The sequence below is a fragment of the Elephantulus edwardii genome, unplaced genomic scaffold (genome assembly GCF_000299155.1).
Source record: "Elephantulus edwardii isolate Elephantulus edwardi_28Jun2011 unplaced genomic scaffold, EleEdw1.0 scaffold00054, whole genome shotgun sequence".
Lineage (NCBI taxonomy): Eukaryota > Metazoa > Chordata > Mammalia > Macroscelidea > Macroscelididae > Elephantulus > Elephantulus edwardii.
Window position 1 is genome coordinate 8,115,958 of NW_006399804.1, and position 22,729 is coordinate 8,138,686.

Consider the following 22,729-nt stretch of genomic DNA (forward strand, 5'->3'; position numbering starts at 1 on the left):
CAGAGTCAGCCACAGCTTGTTGTGATCCACACAGTCAAAAGCCTTTGCATAGTCAATGAAGCACAGATAGACATTCTTCTGGTATTCTTTGCTTTATGCCAAGATCCATCTAACATTAGCTATAATATCCCTAGGAAAGGAGACTTCAAAATATGCTTTCATAAAGTCACAGTTATTAGATACCCAGCATGCAGGATTTGAACTGGTGTCTGATGAACTGGACATGGCTAACACCTTCCCATTTCTTATTGTTACATACAGTTGAGTTGGACTTAACTCATGGTTGACCCTCTAGCTATTTTCAGAGATTGCTCATATTTCTTCAGTGAAGCAGCTGGTAGATTCAAACTGTGTAACTTTGGGCTGGCAGTGCTACACCTTACCACTAAGCCACCAAAGGTCCACTTGCCCATTTTGTTTGTTATTATGTGCTATTGAGTTATCTGGGACTCATAGCTACTCTATGTCCAACAGCCCTAAACCCTGCTCTATCCAGTGCCAAGCTTATTGTCTTTGTCACATCAACCCCCATTACCCCAGTCACTGAATCAGTCCATATCATTGAGGGTATTCCACTCTCCCAAGCATGATGTCCCTCTCCAAGGAGTGGTTCCTCTTTGCAACATGTCCAAAGTATGTCAGATGAAGCTTCAGAATCCTTGCCTCCAAAGAGCAGCCTGGTCACACCTTCTCTAGAATAAACCTGTTTATTCTCCTAACAGTCCATGATATATACAACACTCTTCTCCAGCACAAGAGCTCAAAGATATCAATTCTCTTTGTATCATCCTTAGTCATTGTCCAGCTTTCTGACACATAGCAAGTCCAAAGACTATGGCCTGGATCAGGTGCACCTTAGTTTTCAGACTGACACGTTGCTCTTCAGTACTTTGGAGAAGTCTTTTACAGCAGAATTCCCCAATGCAATTTCTTCTTTTATTTCCTGGCTGCTGGTGCCAAGAGTATTGATTGTGGAGCTAAGCAAACTGAAGCTGTTAACTATCTCAGCCTCTTCACCATCTATCATGATGCTGCCAATCGGCACAGTGGTGAGAATATTTGTTTTCTTGATGTCAAGCTTCAATCCATATTGAAGGCTTCAGTCCTTGATCTTTTGCAACAAGTGCTTCAGGTTCTCCTCAGTTTCAGCAAGCAGGGTTGTGTCATCTGCATAATGCAGATTATTGATGAGTCTTCTTCCAATTTTGATGCCACATTTCTCCTCCTAGAGCCCAGCCTCCTGGATAATCTTTTCTGTATGTAGATTGAAAAGGTATGGAGATAGGATACATCCCTGGTGTACACCCTTTCCAATTTTGAACCATGCACTGTTTCCTTGCTCTATTCTGATGACTGCCTCCTGGTCCAAGTATAGGTTTCACATAAGCATAATCAAGTGTTCTGGGATTCCCATTCTTCTGAGTCAGTCACAGCTTGTTGTGATCCATACAGTCAAATACTTTGCATAGTCAATGAAACACCGACAGACATTTCTCTTGTACGCTCTGCTTTCTGCCCATTAGTTAGTATGTTATCATTAGTATCTCTGGCTTCTTTTTAGCTCTGATGGCCTAGTGGGTAAAGAGTTGCACTGCTAGTACAAAGGCAGACAGTTCAAATCCAGCTGCACCATGGGAAGAAAATAGGCTATCTTTCCTTCTGAAAGATTTATAGCCTCTGAAAACCTGCTAGAGAGTCATCTTTTAATTAATTCTGACTTCATGGAAATAAGCTTTTGAGATCTTACTTTTGTTGTTGTCATTGCTGTTCATAGTGTCACTGTAATTTGTGGCAGGTAACAACATATGGTAGATAAAAATACATATCTATCCATATATTTATCACAATTTTTAAATTAACCATAATAGACATGTTCAGAAAAATAAATGAAGAGAGAAAAAGGCAAAGCAAGAATCAAAGATAAATAACTGAGTGGGTGTTGAATTAATCCTAGACAGTTACAAGGAGTTGATTTGACGACTTTCGAATAAAAGAGCTCTGGTAGCATAGTCTATAGAGGGTTTGCTTCAGACCCAAAGATAGCAAGTCTGGTGGTTCATGGGAGAATGATGGGCAGTCTCCTGCCATGTGCTTTACAGCTAGGGGGAAACCCAGTGGAGGGTAGGTGATGAGTTGGAATCAACTCAACTGCAATGAAAGAGACTGGGAGCACTTACATGCTTAGCTGCTGTCTGAAAGATAACCCCCTCCAGTGACTCAGCATGAGAAAGACTCGGTGATCAGCTCTCATAGGTCATAACCAAGAAAACCTTGATTGGCTGTTCTCCTTGGCCTCATGCCATCACTAGGAGTAGTCATTACCTCTGCAGCATCTCACAACAACACCACCTCCTAATCTCTGTTGCAGAAGTGGTAGGCACTCATTCCTTCTGAGTGTTATGGGTTGAATTCTATCTCTTAAAAATGATATGTTGAAGTCTTGACCTCTGGTACCTGTGACTGTGACCTTATTTAAAAATAGGATCTTTGAAAATGTTATTCATTAAATTAACATAAGGTCCTACATGTGTAGAGTGGGTCTTTATACAATGTGTGTGGTGCCATTAAAAAGAGACATAAAGTGACAATGACTTGTGATGGCAGTTAAGCAGCAGTCACAAGTCGAGGAAAGCCAAGGATCTCAAAGCCCTTGATTCAAATTTCTTGCCTCTGAAACTATAAGAGAATGCAATTCTATTCTTATATACCACCTCAAAATAAACAGCAAAACAACAAAAATGCCAAATATAAAAGCAAAAAACCACAACCCCAAACTCGATGCTATCAAGTCTATTCCAACTCCCAGAGATCATTATGGGACATAGGATAGGACTGCCCCCTAGAATTTCCAAGGTTGTATATCCCAATGGAAGCAGACCATCACACGTTTCTCCAGTGGAGTGACTGTTGGATTTGAACCAATGACTTTTCAGGTAGCAGATGGACAGTTTAATCTCTCTGGTACCCTGGCTTCTTCCATAAACCACCTTGCTGCTATACTTTATGGATGACCTTTGGGAACTAATATGCTGAGTTTGTGAATTTTGCCTTCACAATGACATCATAACCAGGGACTGGGGTTGCTAAGTCTGTGGTAGATAACTTCTGAATCCTGTTACACTCTATTTACATTTCCCATAACTACACAATCCCCCTTGGCTGGTAGGACTATGATAGGCCACACACCTGTTTCCACACCACATAGGCTTTTGCCCAAGAGTCCACCCCAGGATGCTGGCTGGAAAAAGTACTTAAAGGAAGTTCTTTATCAGGTCTAGTCTTTTAAAAAATAAATGGCCTATGATACAAAGAAAAGAAATGAGTGTCCCTTTAAGTCTCAAGAGCTGTGTAATTCACAGGAGCCAATGTCTTTGTGACACTAACACCCATGTCATAGGGATGCCACAACAATCAAATGACTGGGAAAGGGCAAGGCTTTACAAATACTAACCTCCTTTCTGATCTCAGTGCTGCTGACATCTTTTTTTTTTCAGTCCATCTCTTAGCATTGCTTTTAAAACAAAAAGTGACTTTAAAAAAATCAGAGAGAAGCAAATATCCCGTTGGTTCTTTGTTACTTAGTTTAATTGAAAAGCAATTGAGAGAGAGCCTCACCCTTTAAAACCCTGTGGGTTTTCCCCTCCCCTAGTTTTCCTGAAAGATTTCACACGTGTAGTGTAAGGAATTGTGAGTCAGCCTTCCCAAGTCCTGACGTTAACAGTTGCAGAAATCATCTGCCAGGCAGCACATATGTTCTCACTTGCATGAGAGGAAGAAAACACATTTACTGAAAAGAAATGAGAACTTTAAAACCAGCTGAATGGGGATAAAGATGCTTTGCCTTTTGCTAACTTCTTTTCCTCTTGGATTTGGTGGCTTTGCTGACCATGGCCTCCAGGTTCTCGTGCTCATCAGGCATCTGCCGCCTCCCTTACTGAGCTCTCTGGAGAGGAGCGTAACCCACACTTGATCTCTGCAATGAGAACCCAGCTGCCCCTCCAGCTCAGGAAGTGCAGAACGACCTCAAGATGGGACTTTTCATAGAGAAATAACAGATACACAGTGCCCACCTCTTGAACCCAAGAGACGTGAAGTTTATGAATCCATTATCTCTTTCAACAAACTCAGTGCATTGCTGTGAAGTAAAAACTAACAAATAGCTGACCCTCCGGTGGGTTTTTAGAAGTCGCTGATCACATAGTAGGAGACCTTCTAGCTTTCTACCACAGGACAGTTGGTAAGCTCAGACTAGGTGCCTTTGGGTTGACTGTGCAATTCTCTACTCACTAAGCCACTAGAGCCCAAGACCTCATTAAGTGTCTGTGACCATCAATTCCACACACTGCTGAGTAGACTCAGGTTCCTGGTGACCAGCGGATCCATAGGGTTTTCTTGATTGTCATCTTTTAGATGCAGATTACCAGGCCTTTCTTCTGAGGATCTTCTAGGAGGATCAGGACCAACAGCCTTCTGGTTGGTAAGGAGTCGCACCGCCAACCCAAAAGTAGGTGGTTTGAATCTAACTTTGTTCTCTAGAAGAAAAATGGACAATCTCCTCCTCTGTGATTGAAAGCCCCTGATAAACTCCTGAAGCGCCAGCTTGATGGGGCATAACAACAGCGACAGTGAGACACGAGAGAGCTCTGACGACACAGTCCAGAGAGAGTTGCACTGCTGACCCCAAGACTCCACATCACTAGCAGTTCAAACCTGCCAGAAGCTCTGAGGAAGAAAGCAGTGTCCTCAGAAATCTGATGGAAGGTCCCTGTGAGTCAGAATCAATGGATGACACAGCTTTAAGGGCACTCTGGTGGTGTAGTCAGTAGCCAGTGTCACTGACAACCTAAAGGCTGCCCATCTGCAGTGGTTTGAATCCATCATCATAGGAGAAAGATGGGAAATCTCTACCCATCGCAACCTGCATCCTTGGAAACCCAAGGGAGGGTTGCTTTGAACTGGGAATTGACTTGTTGGATATGAAACAGAGATGGGGAATATATGCAGAAGGCCACGTGGCTCATGAGCCAAAGTGTAAGATTACATATGTCTCTTCTAGAAGACTAGTTCTTACCAGAAAGGTAGGTTCTCACAGAAAACTGTCCTCAACAAAGCAGAGGCATAAGCCCCTAACATCACCCAGGGGCAGATAGTTGGCTACTGCTTTGGTATTAACATTACAGGAACTGGGTTTGGATCCAAACAAGTTGTAGGTCTCTCTTGAAGCAAAATAAACCAGTTGCACTGAAAAGAAAACCTTCTTCATAGTGCTCTACTTAAGAATGTTCGCCTCATCTCACGGCACTCTGCCCTTACTCACCTCTCTCTGAGCAGTTGTGTTCTTCAGTAATTGGTATTTGGTGGTTCATCAGTCTGCGTGCTTGTCTTCATTCAGTTGTGTAAGTGAAAACGGATGTAATGGGAGAATGGGGCAGCCTCAGCACAGAACAAAGGCTTCTCTAAACCAGCACTTCTCCCAGAACATCTGGGTGGATGTTTCATGTGGGTTCCTTCTCCCCCAGCATTCAGTGGCTGGGTTCCATGTTCAGAAAGAACTGACAATGACATTTTATCTGACCAACAAAAAGAGAGAAAGAGGGGAAATAAATAAATATATATATATATTTAACATCTAACAGAAACCAAAGGCAACTTGAAAAACACTTTGAAAACCGATTTCCATTTTCCGATCTAAGGCCAGCCTCAGGTGTAGCTGCAGACAGGTGGTGCCGGTTTGAATTCTGCTCCAAGTCTTTGTGAAATGGATTATGCTGACTTCCTGAAACATTTTGGGGTTCATTGCAAAGGACACTGAGGCAGTGACTTTAAACTTCTATGAAAATGGATAACAATAATCACACTAAAGAGAAAGTGCACCAGGTAAACCCAAAGATCTTTGGCTCCATATCCAACGTAACAATTCAAAATCCCAGGTCGTCTCCTATGGTTCTGTCTTCACCAGTCAGGCTACAGACCCTGTGGCTTTTTTTTTTTTTTAAAATCTTGCTGAAACGCAGTCATTTTGAATAGAACTATCAGACAGGATGAAGATAGGGCTGCACGAAAGGAATTCCATAGTCACAGAAAACCAGGGTGTTTGATTGTGAGATTGGAAGGTCCCTTCCTTGTGGCTTAGTGAGTAAAACTCTCCCTTGTGCTTTTGAATGAGGAAGGATTTCCCTGAACACAAAGCCGGACTGTGTGCTTAGTCACCAGCCACAGATGCCTGGGATCTGGAAGGGGGGAAAAGAACTATCAGAGGAAGCTGATATATAATGCCTATTATGGTGAACTGTAACTTAGAAATACCAGTGGAGCCAAGAGACCCAGTTAAACCTTTTGAAGCAGAGCTTTAATAAAGGCAGAACCCTAGTGATGCAATGATTAAATTGACCTTCTGGTAAACAAAAGATAGGTGGTTCAAACCTACCAGCTTCTCTCAGTAGGCAGTCCGCTTCTGTGAAGATTTTCAGTTTTAGAAATCCTACAGGCCAGTGATAACTCTGTCCTATAAGGCTGACATGAGTCTGAGTTAGCTTGATGGCAAGGAGGATGCAGGTTTTGCTTTGTTTAGCTATAATTAGAACTTCAGCTAGATTAAACTGTCACTGACTTTCTTATGCATGCATCAGTCAGTAGAAAATGTGGCTTTTAAAAACGCAAACTTATCTTTTGCCACTGAGCATATAAGAACCCATGTAATTTTTGGTGGTTTAAATATTTGGTTAAAAGCTCTGTGCGACCTGGTTACTTGAGTATCTCAGTTATTTGTAGACAGCTTCCACTTCCCTCAGTGAAGACTCAGAAATGTTTTGTTGTAGTCAAACCAAATCTCAGACAAGTCAGGAGTTATGAAGCCCTACTAGCAATTCCTGAGAGCTCTGGTGGCACAGTGGTTAAAGACTATGGCTGGAACCTACTAACCATGGGAGAAAGATATGGCAGTATGCTTCATAGTCACAGCATTGGGGATGCTATGGGCCAGGTCACCACATAAACTTGATGGCAATGGGTTGTTCTTGTTAAATAACAATCCTGTGAATCTTATACTTGTAGCAAAGAAAAAAGTAGTTTATGGTACTGAGAATTGGAGTTAGATGAGAAATTTGGTCATAAGCCATGGCAAGAATTGCTATAAGCAAAACAGATCAGAGACCTAGGGGTAAAGACCCTAAGAGACAAAATGTGACCGAACTTAAAAGGCCTAGCCAATGGTATAAAGAGGCTGACAAATACAGCCAGAAATACATAACCAGAAGAGGATAAAATTGATGAATGGGACTTTCTAAAGAATAAATCCCTGTTCATATCAAAACCTTTTTCCAACAGGGTAAAAGAAAACCAACTGACTGCGAAAAAACATTTGATAATACCATCTCAGACAAGGGTCTCATAACAAAAGTTTACAGAATACTACAGGGTCTCCACAAGAAAAAGACTGATAACTCAATTACAGAACAGGTAAAAGGCGTGGGAAGACTTCTCAAAGAGGAAGACGGCTGGCCAACAGACACATGAAGAAAGGCTCAACATCACTGGCAATAAGAGATAACCACATTGAGATACCATCTCATCCCAGGAGCAGTGGCAAAATTTAACAGGATAGCAAGAAATAAATGTTGGAGAGGAAGTGGAGATAGGAACTCTCATACAGTGTCAGTGGGATTGTAAAATGATACAACCACTCTGGAAGTTTGGTGTTTCCTCAAAAAGATAAACATAGAAATTCCAAAGGACCCAGTGGTTCCACTGCTTGGAATATACCCCAAGGAAAATAAAACCTAGAAACAAAGGGAGATTTGTACACTAATTTTAACAGCAGCATTATTCAGACTAGCAAGAAAAGGGAAACCGCCCCAATGTCCATCAGCCACTGAAGGGATTGAGATATTGTGATACATTCACATGATGAAATACTATGCAACACTCAGGAACAATAATTTAAAAAATTCTATATAACATGGAAGAGGCTGGAGAATATTATTTTGAGTGAACTAACTCAGCTCATAAGGACAAATACTGCATATAGGTCTTACTACATAAAACCATTATTGTAAATATAGAAGGATTACTAGTAATATGTATACAAAAGTACAAAGAGTGAAGGGGAGGGAGGAGAGAAGCTGAGGATGCTGGGAGGGGGACGTCATTAGGTTGCACTGTTTGGTGGGCAGAGAGAGCAGATAAAGGAATTAAGAAAGACCATTGGGAACTTGAAAAGATGGGGTAATGATGGTCATGGTTCAATGTTGATTAATTTTATAAAACAATATATTGAATGATCATATGAAACACAATGTGAATAGAGGAAAGTGTGAAACACAATGTATACAAATGAAACACAAGCTCTTGTGGCCTAGAGGCAAGAAGTTGCCCTTCAATCCCACCAGATGTTCTGTGGAGGGTAAGTATGAGCAGTCTCTTCCTGTGTGAATAATTGCCTCTGAAAACCCACTGGAGGGTCAGCTGTGGGTTGGTTCCCACTCTATAGTATACAACAACAACAACAACACAGTATAAAATAAAAATAATTTTTAGAATCTTCATAAGGTAATAGAGATAGAGATGAGGGGAAAACCAGAAGAGAAGAAAACTAAAAGGGGTGGTGGTGGTGAATAGGTTTATTGATAATAAAAGGGAGAGTCAAACAAGGAGCTCTGGTGGCCTAGTGACAAGAAGTTGCGCTGCAATCCAGAAGGTGCAGGGTTCAAATTCACCAGATGTTCCGCTGGAGAAGGAGGAACAATCTCCTCCTGTACCAGAAGGATCCAACTCTATGGTAAACAGCAACAAGAACAAAGTGTGAGTCAGACCCACACTTTTCCTATTGAGCATGGAATGTGTTACTGTGTGCTCCTCCCTCTGAAGTATTGAACAGAAATTTATGTGAATTAAGTAGCATCTGCTCTACTTTCTTGTAGAAAAAGAAAGTCAGTGAAAGAGAGGCAGCCCCTCAGTGAGGTGGATTGACACAGCAAGTACTTTAATGAGCTTGATCATGGCAGAGATCATTAGGATGGTGCAGAATAGGACAAGGTTCAGATCTGTTGGTCATAGGGTGGTTATGAGTTGTAGTTGACTCTATGACACCTAACAACAAAAAAACACATTTTCTTGGAAGTCAGTAGGTAAGATACCCACACATTCAGCAGAATTTAATGACATACTTTTTAATGTAAATGGAACCTTGTTTATTTGTATTCTTTGCCTTAAGTAAGGTGTTAATGCTAGGTTTACTGAATATTCTAAGCAGGCAATACTAATGTTAGAAAAAAAAAAATAATACTTGTAGGAATGACCTACTTAAGCTGAGGGCTACTTGTATGTCCTGAAATTAATGGAATGTAATCGCCCACTTAGTGTTCAATGGCAAGAAATATATTTTTATTTACTAACTTAGAGAAACTATCTGCCCTCACATTCATGTATAAGATAAATTTGTTTTATAGGCAGGAAACAGTTTACCATTTGAAATAAATAAGCCACTGCTACAAACAGTGTAGGGGAAAGCTTTCACTTAAAAAATAATTGCTTGTTTACATGCATTTGCTTGTTGGAAACAAAAGACTGAAATGAGAACACTTCTGTCATTAGTTTGCTCTGTGAAGAAATAAAAAAAGTGTGTATAGAGGCCCCGAGCAGGAGAAAAAATTCCCTATGGTTCGAAGTGAACATGATAAATTGTACCATTTTGCCACGTAATGGTATATTAGATCAATACAGTTTCTAACTGATGAGCTCCAGTTAGAACTCTTAAGCCTGATGGAAAATTGTACTTTTTTAGTATTTCAGGAGTGATTTTAAAAATCTTAGGAAAAAGAAGTGCCGATGAAGTATGGCCAAGTTCTATTTCCACACATTAAAAAAAAAAAAGTACCTCTTTTTTAGTTTGGAAATCACTTCGAATACTAAGAATTTCTTAAAGCTGATTTAAAACCAAGCTAAGCTACTGCTAAGGAGTAGGAATCATATGAACCTCATTTTTTATAAGTAAATAAAATAATATAAAGTCCAGAGAACAAATATTACCACAAATTATTTAATAAATTCTGTAATTTTCTTGTAATAACATTAGTTTATAAAATAGTACATGGTTATCAAATTTGCTCTATGCTACATGTCATTTTCTTTTGATTACCATTACATTGCATGCCACTCTTACACAACTCTGGAACTAAATAAACGGTATTAAGAGGCAAAATACTTCACAGACTATGACTTCTCCAATACATTTTCTATAGAACTCAAAATAAACCTCATTGCCATTGAGTGGGATAAGCTCATAATTGACCATCTAGTAAATATTCAAAGACTGTAAATCTCGAAGCAGGAGATTGTCCCGCTTTCTCCTGCAACTGCTGGTGGATTTGATCTGCAGACGAGGTGCTGCCTTTGAAGTAGCAGTGCAGCTCTCTCTAGAGACCTCCAGAATGCCTAGGAAGTACTATGGAGGATATTTTACTTGTTGTACACTTACGTGTGTCTCATTAATATGTAGCTTAAATATCAGAAGATGAAAATAATAAAGATGTATTCGCAGCTCATTTCTGTGTTGCACAAGTCGTGTGCCTCTCCCAAGATTGCCTTTGATATAGCCTCTCCAATTTTGTGACCTTTAAAATCTCAGAAGGGGAAAAGATTTTATGATTGTTAGAGACACGTAGGTCCATTCCTAGAAAATAGCATTGCATCTTCCACTCACTTTCTATAGATTAGATTTAGAGGGCCACAAAATGGCACTAAGAGGGTGCTGTCGGAGAGGAGTTATTTCACATGGAAGGCAGAGAGTAAAAGCAGAAGAAACAAGGCAAATGTAACCCATATTCAGGAAAAAAGATTAGTCAATAGAAAGTGGACAAGATATTGAATTTAGCAGAAAAATACTTCAAGTTAATAAACATCTATTCCGTAATAGCTTGCCTCTGAAACTGTACAAACTTGGAGAAATGATGTAAGTTATACAAGCATTCAGGTCTTTAATTCATAAGGTTGCTATGAGTCGTCTACAACTCGACGACACTTAACAACAGCATAGAGAGAGCTCTGTGTGCCTGGTCGATAGAAAGTTATGCTATTAAATCAATGATGGGTGGTTTTAATCTGTGGCCCTCAGGCCTGGTTTTAATTGATTTTGGTCAGACATTCTTCTAAGTGGTATAGCACTGTTCTGTCCATTTGCTGTACAAAGGTAACTCGTGATTTCTGTGGTGCTAAACACTGTGACACTGATCTGTCAAATGTGATAATGGCTACCCATGGTGGACAGTGTTTGGTGGAGCTCCCTGATTAAAACAAGCTTGGAAGCAGGAGTGGCATCCACTTCCAAAATAGCTTGCCTCTGGAAACTCTATGAACTTGGAGAAATGATGTTGTTTATACAAGTGTTCAGGTCTTTTGTGCATAGGGTCGCTATGAGTCGTCCACGACACTTAACAACAACAATAACAACGTAATAATATAATGAAAACTAGAGGAAGACTCATCAACAACCTATGCAGATGACACAGCCTTGCTTGCTGAAACTGAGGAAGAGCTGAAGTGTTTGTTGCAGAAGTTCAAGAACTATAGTCTTCAATATGGATTGATGCTCACCATCAAGAAGAAAATTATTCTCACCCCGGGGCCAATTGACAGCACCATGATAGATGGAGAAGAGATTGAGATTGTTAACAATTTCAGCTTGCTCAGCTCCATAGTCAATACTCTTAGCACCAACAGTCAGGAAATCAAAAGATGAATTGCACTGGGGAAGTCTACTTTCAAAGACCTCTTCAAAGTGTTAAAGAGCAATAATGTCAGTGTGGAGTCTAAAATAGACCCACTCCAGGCCATGCTCTTCACAATTACTTGTTGTGCATCAGAAAGGACAAAGACTAAGGATGACAGAAAAAAAAAACAATGCCTTTGAGTTGTGGTGCTGAAGAAGAGTACTGAACATACCATGGAGAGCCAAGAGAACAAACAGGTCTGTATTTGAGAGGGTGAAACCAAGTTTCTCCTTGGAGGCAAGGACTCTGAAGTTCTGTCTCACATACTTTGAGCTCATGGACAGGAGGGACTTGTCCTTACAGAACATCATGCTTGGAATCATGGAGGAGAGGAAGACACTGGATGAGATGGTTTGACACAATAACTGGAATAATGGAGATAGATGTGTCGGAGTTAACAAGACTGGCTCATGATAGGGCAGGGTTCAGGGCTATTGTACATAGGGTCACTATGAGTTACAGGCCACTCGATGGCACATAACAACAACAATATAATATAATTAACATAAAAGAATAAAATAGAAGAGAACTCTAGTGACTTAGTGGTAAAAATCTGCGCTGCAATCTTGAAAGCGCATGGTTCAATTCCTCAAGCTGCTTCCTGGGAGATGAATGGGCATTCTCCTCCCATGCGATCACTGCCTGTGAAATGCTCTGGCGGGTCAGCTATGCATACGTTCAGACTCAATGGCAAAAAAACCCCATAACGTAACATATCATATAATAATATATAATATACCTTAGTGGGGTTGTGGAGTTGCCACCCTGTACCTGCAAGACCCTATGGCCTGAAGCAGAGCTCTCAGGACAAATAGGAAGACATCTAAGTCGCTGTAAGCAGGGTTTAGAAGAGACCATAGCACTAGTAATCTTATTGTGGATGTCAACTAGATCCTGGATGAAAACAGAGAATACCAGATGAACATATCTATCTGTGTTTTATTGACTATGCAAAGACATTTGACCGTGTGGATCATAATAAACTATGGCTAACATTGAGAAGACTAGGAATACCAGAACACTTAATTGTGCTCATGTGAAATCTATACCTAGCCCAAGAAACTGTTATCAGAGTGGAGCAAGGGAGCACTGCATGATTTAAAATCAAGAAAGGAGTGTGTCAGGATTGTGTTCTTTCTCCAGCCTGTTTACTGTATGTGCTAAGTAAATCATTTGTGAAACTGAACTCTGTGAAGAGGAATGTGACATCAGGATTAGGGGTGGATTCATCAAAAACCTGTGTTATGCAAATTACACAATTTTGCTGGCTGAAATTGAAAAGGACTTGGAAAGCTTGCTGCAGAAGATCAAGGACTACAGCCTCCAATATGGATTACATCTGAAAATTTAAAAAAAATAAATAAATAAAGGTCCTCACCACTGGGCCAATATGCAAGATAGATGGAGCAAGGATTCAAGTTGTTAGTGATTTCATCTTACGTGGATCCACAGTCAGCACCCTTGGTACCAGCACTCATGAGATCAGGAGATGTATTTAATTGGACAAGTCCACTATCAGGGTCCTCTCCCAAATACTGGACAATGATGTCTACTTGAAGACTAAGATGCCCTTGATTCAGGCCATGGTATTTTCTATCACTTGGTATACATCTGATAGCTGGGCAATGAATAGGATGAAAGAAAAAGAACTGATGCTTTTGAATTTTGGTGTTGTAGAAAAGTACTGAATACTCGATGGACTACAAAAAAAAAAACCCCAAACAGATATGTCTTAGAAAAAGTTGAGCCAGAGTGCTCCTCACAGGCAAATATGGTGAAAGTTCATCTCTCATACTTTGGACATGTTGCTATGAGAGGCTGTTCCTTGGAAAGGGCCATCATGCTTGGGAACATAGGGTGTCAGCAAGAGAGAAGACCTTCTATGAGATGGATTGACACAGTAACTACACCAATGGGCCCAAATGTGTCAGAGATGATAAGAACGGTACCGTAAAGGACAAGTCTGTTATTCACAGGATCGCTATGAGTCATACTTGACTCAACAGCACCTAACAACAATAAGCGGGGTGGTGCATAATACACCAAGCTGCTAACCAAAAGATCAAAGGCTTGCATCTGCCAGCCACCGCTCAGGAAGAAGATGGGCAATCTCTTCCCATGATATTCTGTGGCCCCAGAAACTGAGTAGAGAGTTGCTATGAATCAAAACCAACTTGAAAGTAGTGGATTTGGTATATATGTTAAAAAAATTCATACAAGGTATTGAAAGAAGCACAGTTGAAATGAAATGGTTTCATTTCACTTGGGCTTAAACCATTGTTAAGAGCACTGGTGACCTAATTGGTAAGGAGTTCTGCTGTCAAACAAAAGATAGGTGGCTCAGATCCACGTGCTGTGCTGTAGGAGAAAGAGGGACAGTTTTTCTTAAAATCTGCTGGAGGGTCAGCTGTGAGTTGGTCCAACTCAACAGCAATGAGTGAATGAGTGAGAAACCAGTATTAACCTGAAGTAAATTAAATTATTATTATAATATAGGAAGCAATTGCTAAGATAATAGCACAGAGATGTATTTTTAAAATAATGGAGGAACATTAAAAATTTTAAATGTTACACTGCTCTGACTGTTATTTATGTACCATTGAGTCAGAGTCAATTTATAGCGGACCTTTGAGTGTTTTTTCAGAGGCAATAGATCACATGGAAGATGATTGCCCATCTTTCTTCTGAAAAGCAGCTGATGGATTCTAACCACTTACCTTTAGGTTGACAGGAACCAGCTACTTACAAATAAGCCACTAGGGCTCTACTAATATTCTTCAAAAACAAAAAAAGTTACAAAGATGAAATAGGGGAATAAAAAAATATTGTAGAAAACACTTAGAACATACATACGTTATGGCAGACATAAAACTAAATCCTTGAAGAAGAGAAATATGACATTTCTCCTATAAAAACAAAATGAGAGAACCATATGAGGTAGAATGATATCTTCAAAGAGCCAAGAAAGAGCTAATGTCATTTATCCTTTGAGAACAAGCATAAATGTAAGATATTTTTAATTTCTTTTTTCAAAATATAAAACAAAACCTGAGAATGTGTTCTACCAACGGAACTTTACTGAAGGGAGATACTTAAAGTTGAAGGAAAATAATTTTCAGAGTTATGATATAAAATAGGAGTTTTGATACTTATCTATTTTACTATTTATAATATAATTTCATTCTTTTAAAAAATCAATTATATTCATTTATAATAGTGACAAGAAAAGACTGCAACGTGAAAACAGTATTATCATTAACATAATTAGTATGGGATACATCAGAATATACCTAATGAATGTTGTATAATTTACTGAATATTGTAACACATGATTAAGACATTATTTAAAATTTAAACAAATAAATCTATGTAATTAAACAACCATAAAACTGTTTGTCGTTAAACTGACCATCTGACAGTTGTACTTAATTTGTAATTTTTTAAAAAATTCTGAACTTCCAATAACATATAAGTGCAAGAATCATTGAAGTAATATTTTTGGGAGTGCTTGAACTGTTCTAAAGAAAGAAAAAAGAAGGGAAGAATATTGGTTATATTTAGAAATGTAAAATATAAATATCCATGGTTAAATTTAAATAGTAAATAAAATGAAATAAAGTAAATGCAGAAACAGAAAATAAGATATTCTAGCCAAAAAAGTGAAAATAGGTAGAATTAACAAATTAAAAAACAGGAGTAAATAAAAACATATTAGTAAATATAATCCATGTACATTAACTATTAATTTACATTATTAGTTTAAATGAGAAAAATTTTGTGCTTATTCAAAAGTTTTTAAAACTATGAAAAAAAAGAGTATGGCAAAACTCAGCAATCATTCATGGTCCAAACTCTTAACAAGTAGAAATTAAAAACTGTTTTCTTTTCCACCAACAATGTATGCGAGTTCTATTTGTTTCACATTCTCACCAACACTTGGTATTGCCAATATCTTTAACTTCCTTTAGTGAATGTTTCCTGGTGGCTGAGCAGTGATGGTGAGCACTTTTCGTGTCCTTTTTGGGTGAAGTAAGCGTTAAAATGTTTTGCTCATTTTTTTTTCTCTTATTTGTGTATGTCTTTGCTTGATTTTGAAGTTGTTTTTTTTTTTATTGTGGAGGTAATGTATAGATTGTGATATGATTCCTTTTTATTAAAAATTTACAGATGTAAACTTAATAAAAAAAATTTACATATGTAGGGTTAGGGTTAAGGAAAAAAATTTACAGATGTAGATTTTGGAAACTATTTTGTCAGATAAAACTTTCCCTATCCATTTATTGAAAGGTGACAACTGAGGAGCAAAAATGTTAATTTTTAACACACAATTCAACATTTTTTTCTTTTCTGTTTTATACTTTTTGAATCATATCCAAGAACACTTTTTTTTTAAAAAAAAAGTTTTGTACATTGTGTCAGAATTAGTGAGACAGGCTCAGGACAGGTAAGGGTTCAGAGCTGCTGAACCTTAGAGCTGTTATGCATCGAAGGTGACTCAATAGCACAACAATAACATATTATGTTGGTTGTTAGTGTTTTGGTTTTTTTTTTAAAAAAAAAATCTCTTATTTAGAGTGAACAAGACCTGGGGAGGACCTTTATATTTAAGGTTGGCTGTTACTGTGTTTTGGAAGAACATTCTTCTTAGAGATTTGGAAGCAGGATTGACATCCACTTCCTAAACAACATGTTAATAGTTATAGAAAGACTTTAGGTCTTTTGTTCATAGGGTCTCTGTGAGTCCTACTTGACTTGAAGGCAATCAACAACAATCAACAACAACATTGTGTTATATACAATTAATGTTGATCTGTTCCTTTTTTGTTGTTTTTTTTTTTTAAGTAGTTATGTTTTTTAGAGAAGTCAAAAGGCTATCATTCAGTTTGGCAGCAGAATATAAACTGTCAGGTCAGCTTCTGAAATGTGCTCTTCAGCCTTGCAGCTTCAAGTCAGTGTTACAAAGCTCTTAGGCTTGCCAAGTATGGCATCTCGCCTCATCCTGGTACTCCAGCAAAGATGGGTGAAAGCTCCTGGCACTGGTGCCATGGGATAGCAGTCCCAGGGTCAGCCCTAGCTCAGAACCAGATCTCTGAGTGGCACAGAAATCTTTGGCCCAAAAACCCCTCACACTCTTGTGTTCTTCTTTGTTAGTGGTGAGAGTCTCAATTTATGGTGTTGAATCCACTTAATGGAGAGAGCAGCCAATCCCCTTGTGAATAGTCCAGCACACTTCATTCACATGTCTCAGCTTATCTGTGCGGCAAAGTCAAACTCAATGGATGCAAAAGCCATTTGGAACAAGGAACCCTTGATACTACAGATCATCACCCTTGGCTTCTCTAGCCATTAGCCTTTGTATGCAAAGAGTTAACTTTCCCCTTCAAATGATCTTACTAATAACTACATTCATGGAAATGCTTCATACCTCATGTCTTAATATCTCTGTTTTAAATAGCCCGTTTCTGATTTGCCCATTTGTAACAAACCAGCACTCTGAGTATGCCCATTTTGCTGAAGAATCTTCTGTTCAGTTTGGAAACTTTGAGCATCTGCATCCACAAGCAAAGTCTAGTCCAGAGCAAGGCCTCAGGTTGCAACAATCCACACTAGCCCACACCATGATCATCTTCTCTTCATCTGTTTGGTTTCTGGTTAGCTCATTCCCAGCCACTCATGACTCAGGCCAAATGGACATCACTCACAGCCAGGAGGAGTCCACGTTTCTCCCTGCATTCCAGATCAGATAAATCCCTTTTCTGAGCCTTACTTAGCCCTCACCACAGGGGCAAGTCAACAAGCCAGGGATCCTCGTGACTCCTGAGGCCTCATACCAGCAACCTTTTTTTAGCTTCTCCATATGTCTACACACAACCCTGCTTGCTGAAACTGAAGAGGACCTGAAGCACCTGCTGCAGAGGGTCAAGGACTGCAACCTACAATATGGATTGAGGCTCAATATCAAGTAGACAAAGATCTCACCACTGGACCAGTTGGCAGCATCAGGATGGATGGTGAAGAGATTGAGATTGTACACAGCTTTAGCTTGGCTCCACAGTCAACAGTCTTGGCACCAGCAGCCAAGAAATTAAAAGGCTCATTGCCATGGGAAAGTCTGCTGTTAGGGACCTCTCCAAAGTACTGAAGAGCAATGGTGTCTCTCTGGAGATTAAGGTGTGTCTGATACAGGCCATGGTCTTCGCAATCACTTGTTATGCATCAGAGAGTTGGACAATGACCAAAGAGGATAGAAGGAGAATTGATGCCTTTGAGCTGTGGTGCTGGAGAAGAGTATTGAGAATACCATGGACTGCTAGGAAAACAAACAGATTTGTCCTGGAGAGGGTTAAACCGGTTGGCTCCTTGGAGGCAAGGATTCTGAGGCTCCGTCTATCATATTTTGGACGTGTTGTGAGGAGAGACCGGTCCTTGGAGAAGGACATCATGCTTGGGAGGGTGGAGGGACAGTGCAGGAGAGGAAGGCCCTCTATGAGGTGGATTGATTCAGTGACTGGGATAATCGGGATGGGAGTGTCAGAGACAGTGCGATTGGCACAGGACAGAGCAGAGTTTAGGGCTGTTGTATATAGGGTCGCTATGAGTCGCAAGCGACTCGACGGCACGTAACAACAACATATGTCTACACGTGCTAAGTGGACAGGGCTAAAGGAACACATCCAAACTCAGCCTGTTTCTTCGTTTCTGCATGCATCATCCTTCATGCCAGTGCATCACTACATGAGCATACTCTCCAGCCCCCTTTTTAATATTACTAAAGTCACAGAGGTTTTTCTTAATCTTTAGGTTTTAAATTTGATTTGTGATCCTTTTGAGTAGATGTTTATATTTAGCATGAGGAGAGAATTGAGGTTTTACTTTGACTACAAACATCTAATTATTACAACTTAAGTTATTTAAGGGGTTATGTTTCCTCAATTGAATTTCCTTAATTATTTTTATAAATCTGTTTTATGATTCTGTATGTGGACTTCCTATTGTGTTGTATTGATCTTTATTCTGATACCAAAAACATTTTCTTGATAATTGTAGCTCTTACAGCAGCACTTAAAATTATGGATGTAGGCACATGAGTTTTTTTTTTTACTTTTCAAAATTGTTTTTTCTATTCTAGATCTTTTGTATTTACATATAAATTTTATAACCCTTTTGCCAATGTCTAGAAAAGAAATGGACATGCACATCAATTAGCGTTTCAGTGACTCTGTAGGTCAATTTGAACAGATTTTAAAACAATAAATAGTATAACAATCTCTGCCTTCATTTCCTTCAGCAAAATACTGTAGTTACTAGTTAAATTTATCCTTGAGTATTTTGTTGTTAAACTTATCCTTAAACATTCCACATTCTTGGTACTATTGTAAATGGTATTTAGAATGTTTCCTTTCTAATTATTCATTGCTAAAGTGTATAATAGTTTCTTTAGTATATTAACCTTGTTTCCTGTAACCTTATTAAACTTATTTATTAGTTCTCCATGAGATTTACTATAGTTTCTTTAGGATTTTCTACAGTCATCTCATCTATGAATAAAATAGTACTACATTTTCTTTTCCAATTGAATACATTTCATTTCTTTTCCTGGCTCTATTGATTCAGCAGGAACATTTAGTAAAATGCTGAAGAGTTGTGTTAAGAGTAGATATTATGTTTTATTCCTAGTCTTAAGTCAGTGGTCAATCTTTAAATGTTAAGATATTTGCTGCAAATTTTCCACTGATGCCCTTTATCAGATTCAATAAATTTACATCTATTTCTAGTTATCCCTAGTTCATGACGTGTGTTGAATTTGCTCAAATACTTTTTCTGATGCTACTGAAATAGCAATATTTTTTAAGTTTATTAAAATTATGAATCATACAGGTTCATTTTCAAGTATTAGAATAATATTACATCTCTAGAATTTCTGCTACTTGGTAAAGATTATACTTTTCATATCTTTCTGAATTCAGTTTGACAAAATGTTCTTTCTTTTGACTCATGTATGTGAAAGTTCATCGTACACTTTTATCCATTGTTTTCTTTTCATATAATGTCTTCATCTGGTTTTGATATTAGGGCAATTTTGGCCTCATAACATGAGCTTAGAAATGTTTTCTATTTTGTGGAAGAGTAGGGGTCAACCTTTTGTTATGTTTTCCTTAAATGTTTGGAAGAATTCACCAATAAAACCACCCTAACCTGGAATTGTCATCATTTTGAGAATCTGAACATATTCAATTAACTTTACTAGCAATAAGATTATTACCTCTATTCTTGAGTAGGCTTGAGAAGTTTGCTTTAAAGCAGTTTGTCTATTTTATCTAAGTCATTTAATTGACTAGTAGAATGTTGTTTATAATAGTTCTCTTTTATAGTGATATCTTTTGTTTCAATCATTTTTGTTCCAGTATTGGTACTATTTACAGTTCTCTTCTTCATCAGGTAGAACAAGTTTATCAATTTTCTTGCTCTTTGCACAGAAATTTTATTGTATTGATTCCCTCACTCATTGTTTTTCTCTTATTTCTTTGATTTTTGTTCTCTATTATTTTTCTCATGCTTATTTTCAATTTAATCTTCTTTAATGTAGAAACTTAAATAGCTGACTTGTTGTTGTTATGTGCTGTGAAGTCAACTGTGACTCATAGCAACCCTATGAACAAAATAGATCAGAACACTAAAGTATCAAGACCATTCTTATTTTCCAAACCAAACATTTATGACATGATGCTATAGTATTATGTAATGCTACTAATCATACTTGCAGATCACTCAGATGTTTGTATGTTGGGTTTCCATTTTTTGTGCTGAATTTTTCTTATGATTTCCATTTCCCTCAGGGGTTATTTGGAAGCTTGCTGTTCAATTCTGAGATATTTGAACATGTTTTCAAACATCTTCCTGATAATTGATTTCAAAGTATATACTTCAACTCACAGGAAATATTCCGATTACTTACCTTTCTTTGCACATTCCTGACATTTTGCCCCAAATATTCTACCTTTGTGTCTCTGAGCAATGAGCTCTGTCTCCTTAGTTGTGAGAGCTTGCTGGGCTATGCGTGAGCCCTCTTTGCACCTCTTTGCAGCCTAAGACTATCTCTCTTCAGGCTAGAAGCTGAAGCGTTTATTGGGTTCACCTCACTTGCTGATCTCTCCGGAGTCATTGCCTTCTGCCTTCTGTACAATATCTAAAAACCATTGTTTTATTTATTTCCTGGTTTCATGGCTGCTTAAGGTGGGCAAGTAAACTTGGTTCTTTTTAGTACATCCTCCCAGAACTGTAAAAATCAATAGCTTTTTAAAGTCAGTTATGTTTTCTTTTAGTAGCAACAGATGGAAATGATAACTTTAAAAATTATCTAATTTTTCCATATTATATGAGTCTGCTGTTAAAAAAAATAAGGGAAACTTTACACATGGTGGGGAAAAAGCATTTCTTTGGTGCTTACCAAAGATGGAAGGGCAAGGGACAGAGAAAGTCAGAAATACAATTTCCAGCAATCAAAACAATATGAAAGAACTATGATTATAGTTTATTGTTCTATTTTTTAAATTGTGATTTGAGTGCAGGTTTACAAAGCTTATTGCGGTTTCTCCCCTAATCATTCATGCATATTCTGTTCCCCATTGCTAATCACAGTGCACACAGTGTCGGATCATGCATTCATTCCATATTGTCCCTCCCTTAAGAAATGTAATTGCTATAGAAGATACATGAAACTCAACTCATAATGACTCTCCATTGGATTTCTGAGGATGTAAATTGTATGAGAGGAGATTATCCATCTTTTTCTAGAGATAAAAGATGCATATTGATTTTGTTGTTGAGTACCAGGGAGTTGGAAGTGACCCCTAGCTGACCCTCCAGTGGATTTACAGAAGCAGTAACTCACAAGAAAAAAAAGTTGCCCATCGTCTCCCATGGAGCAGCTGGTGGATTCAAATCACATACCTTTGCATTGGAAGTGCAATTCCTTACCACTAGAAGGGTTGTGAAACATTATTAAAATGCATTTCTATACTTAAATAAACAAGGAGAAAAATCACATTGTAAAATGATTCTATATTATAAATATCTCCATAGATTCCATACACTACAACTGACATTTTTTGTAGTTTTGTTTTCCATGAAACTTAACACGATGTTTCTAAAATCTGTATGTAAAAGCAAAAGATTAAAAATACCCCAGACAGTCCTGAAAAGGAAAAATCAGGCTAAGCATAGACATTCCTGAAGAAGACCCACTGCATAAGCAGATAGAAGGATTTAGAATATGGATCAGATTTCCATAGCATCCAAGAGCACATTCTCTGTTGATACATTGTCTGGGTTCCTAATCTTGGATCAGAGATTTACAATCTGCTTCTCTGCACCTCAGTTTTCTCCTTCATGTACCGATCCTGACCACTTCCTAGGGTCATGATGAGGACCACATGCCAACATGTGAAATGGGCTGGGCACAGTGCCCAACATAGCATATGCATTAGCTATTTGTCTTTTTATTAAATTCTAGAGACTAAGCTAAAATAGCACAAAGATAGACAAATATATGTAATAGTGAGCCCAGAAAAGACTCATACATGAATGGAAACTGGAAAATGACATAGTTAACATTTCAGATCAGTGGGGAAGGATAAAAATGAATAATCCATGTGGAAAACATTAAAAACACATTCTTTACTTACACTAAAAACAACTCATTGTTCATCAACTACAGAATGGATAGTTATGGTTATGCTGTGGAACATTATATAGAGTGAATGGAGCTACATTATGTGCCTGCACTTATAGGTCTCAAAAACACAATGCCAGATCTAAAGTTGAATCACAGACAAATAAACAAAACTTGAAGTCAAGTCTATAAAGTTGGTATTGAGTTTGTGTTTTGTTTAAAAAAAAAAATAGCTTAACTAACAAAACTTTGTTTAGTGATATATTCACATTTGTGCAACTCTGAAGGAAAA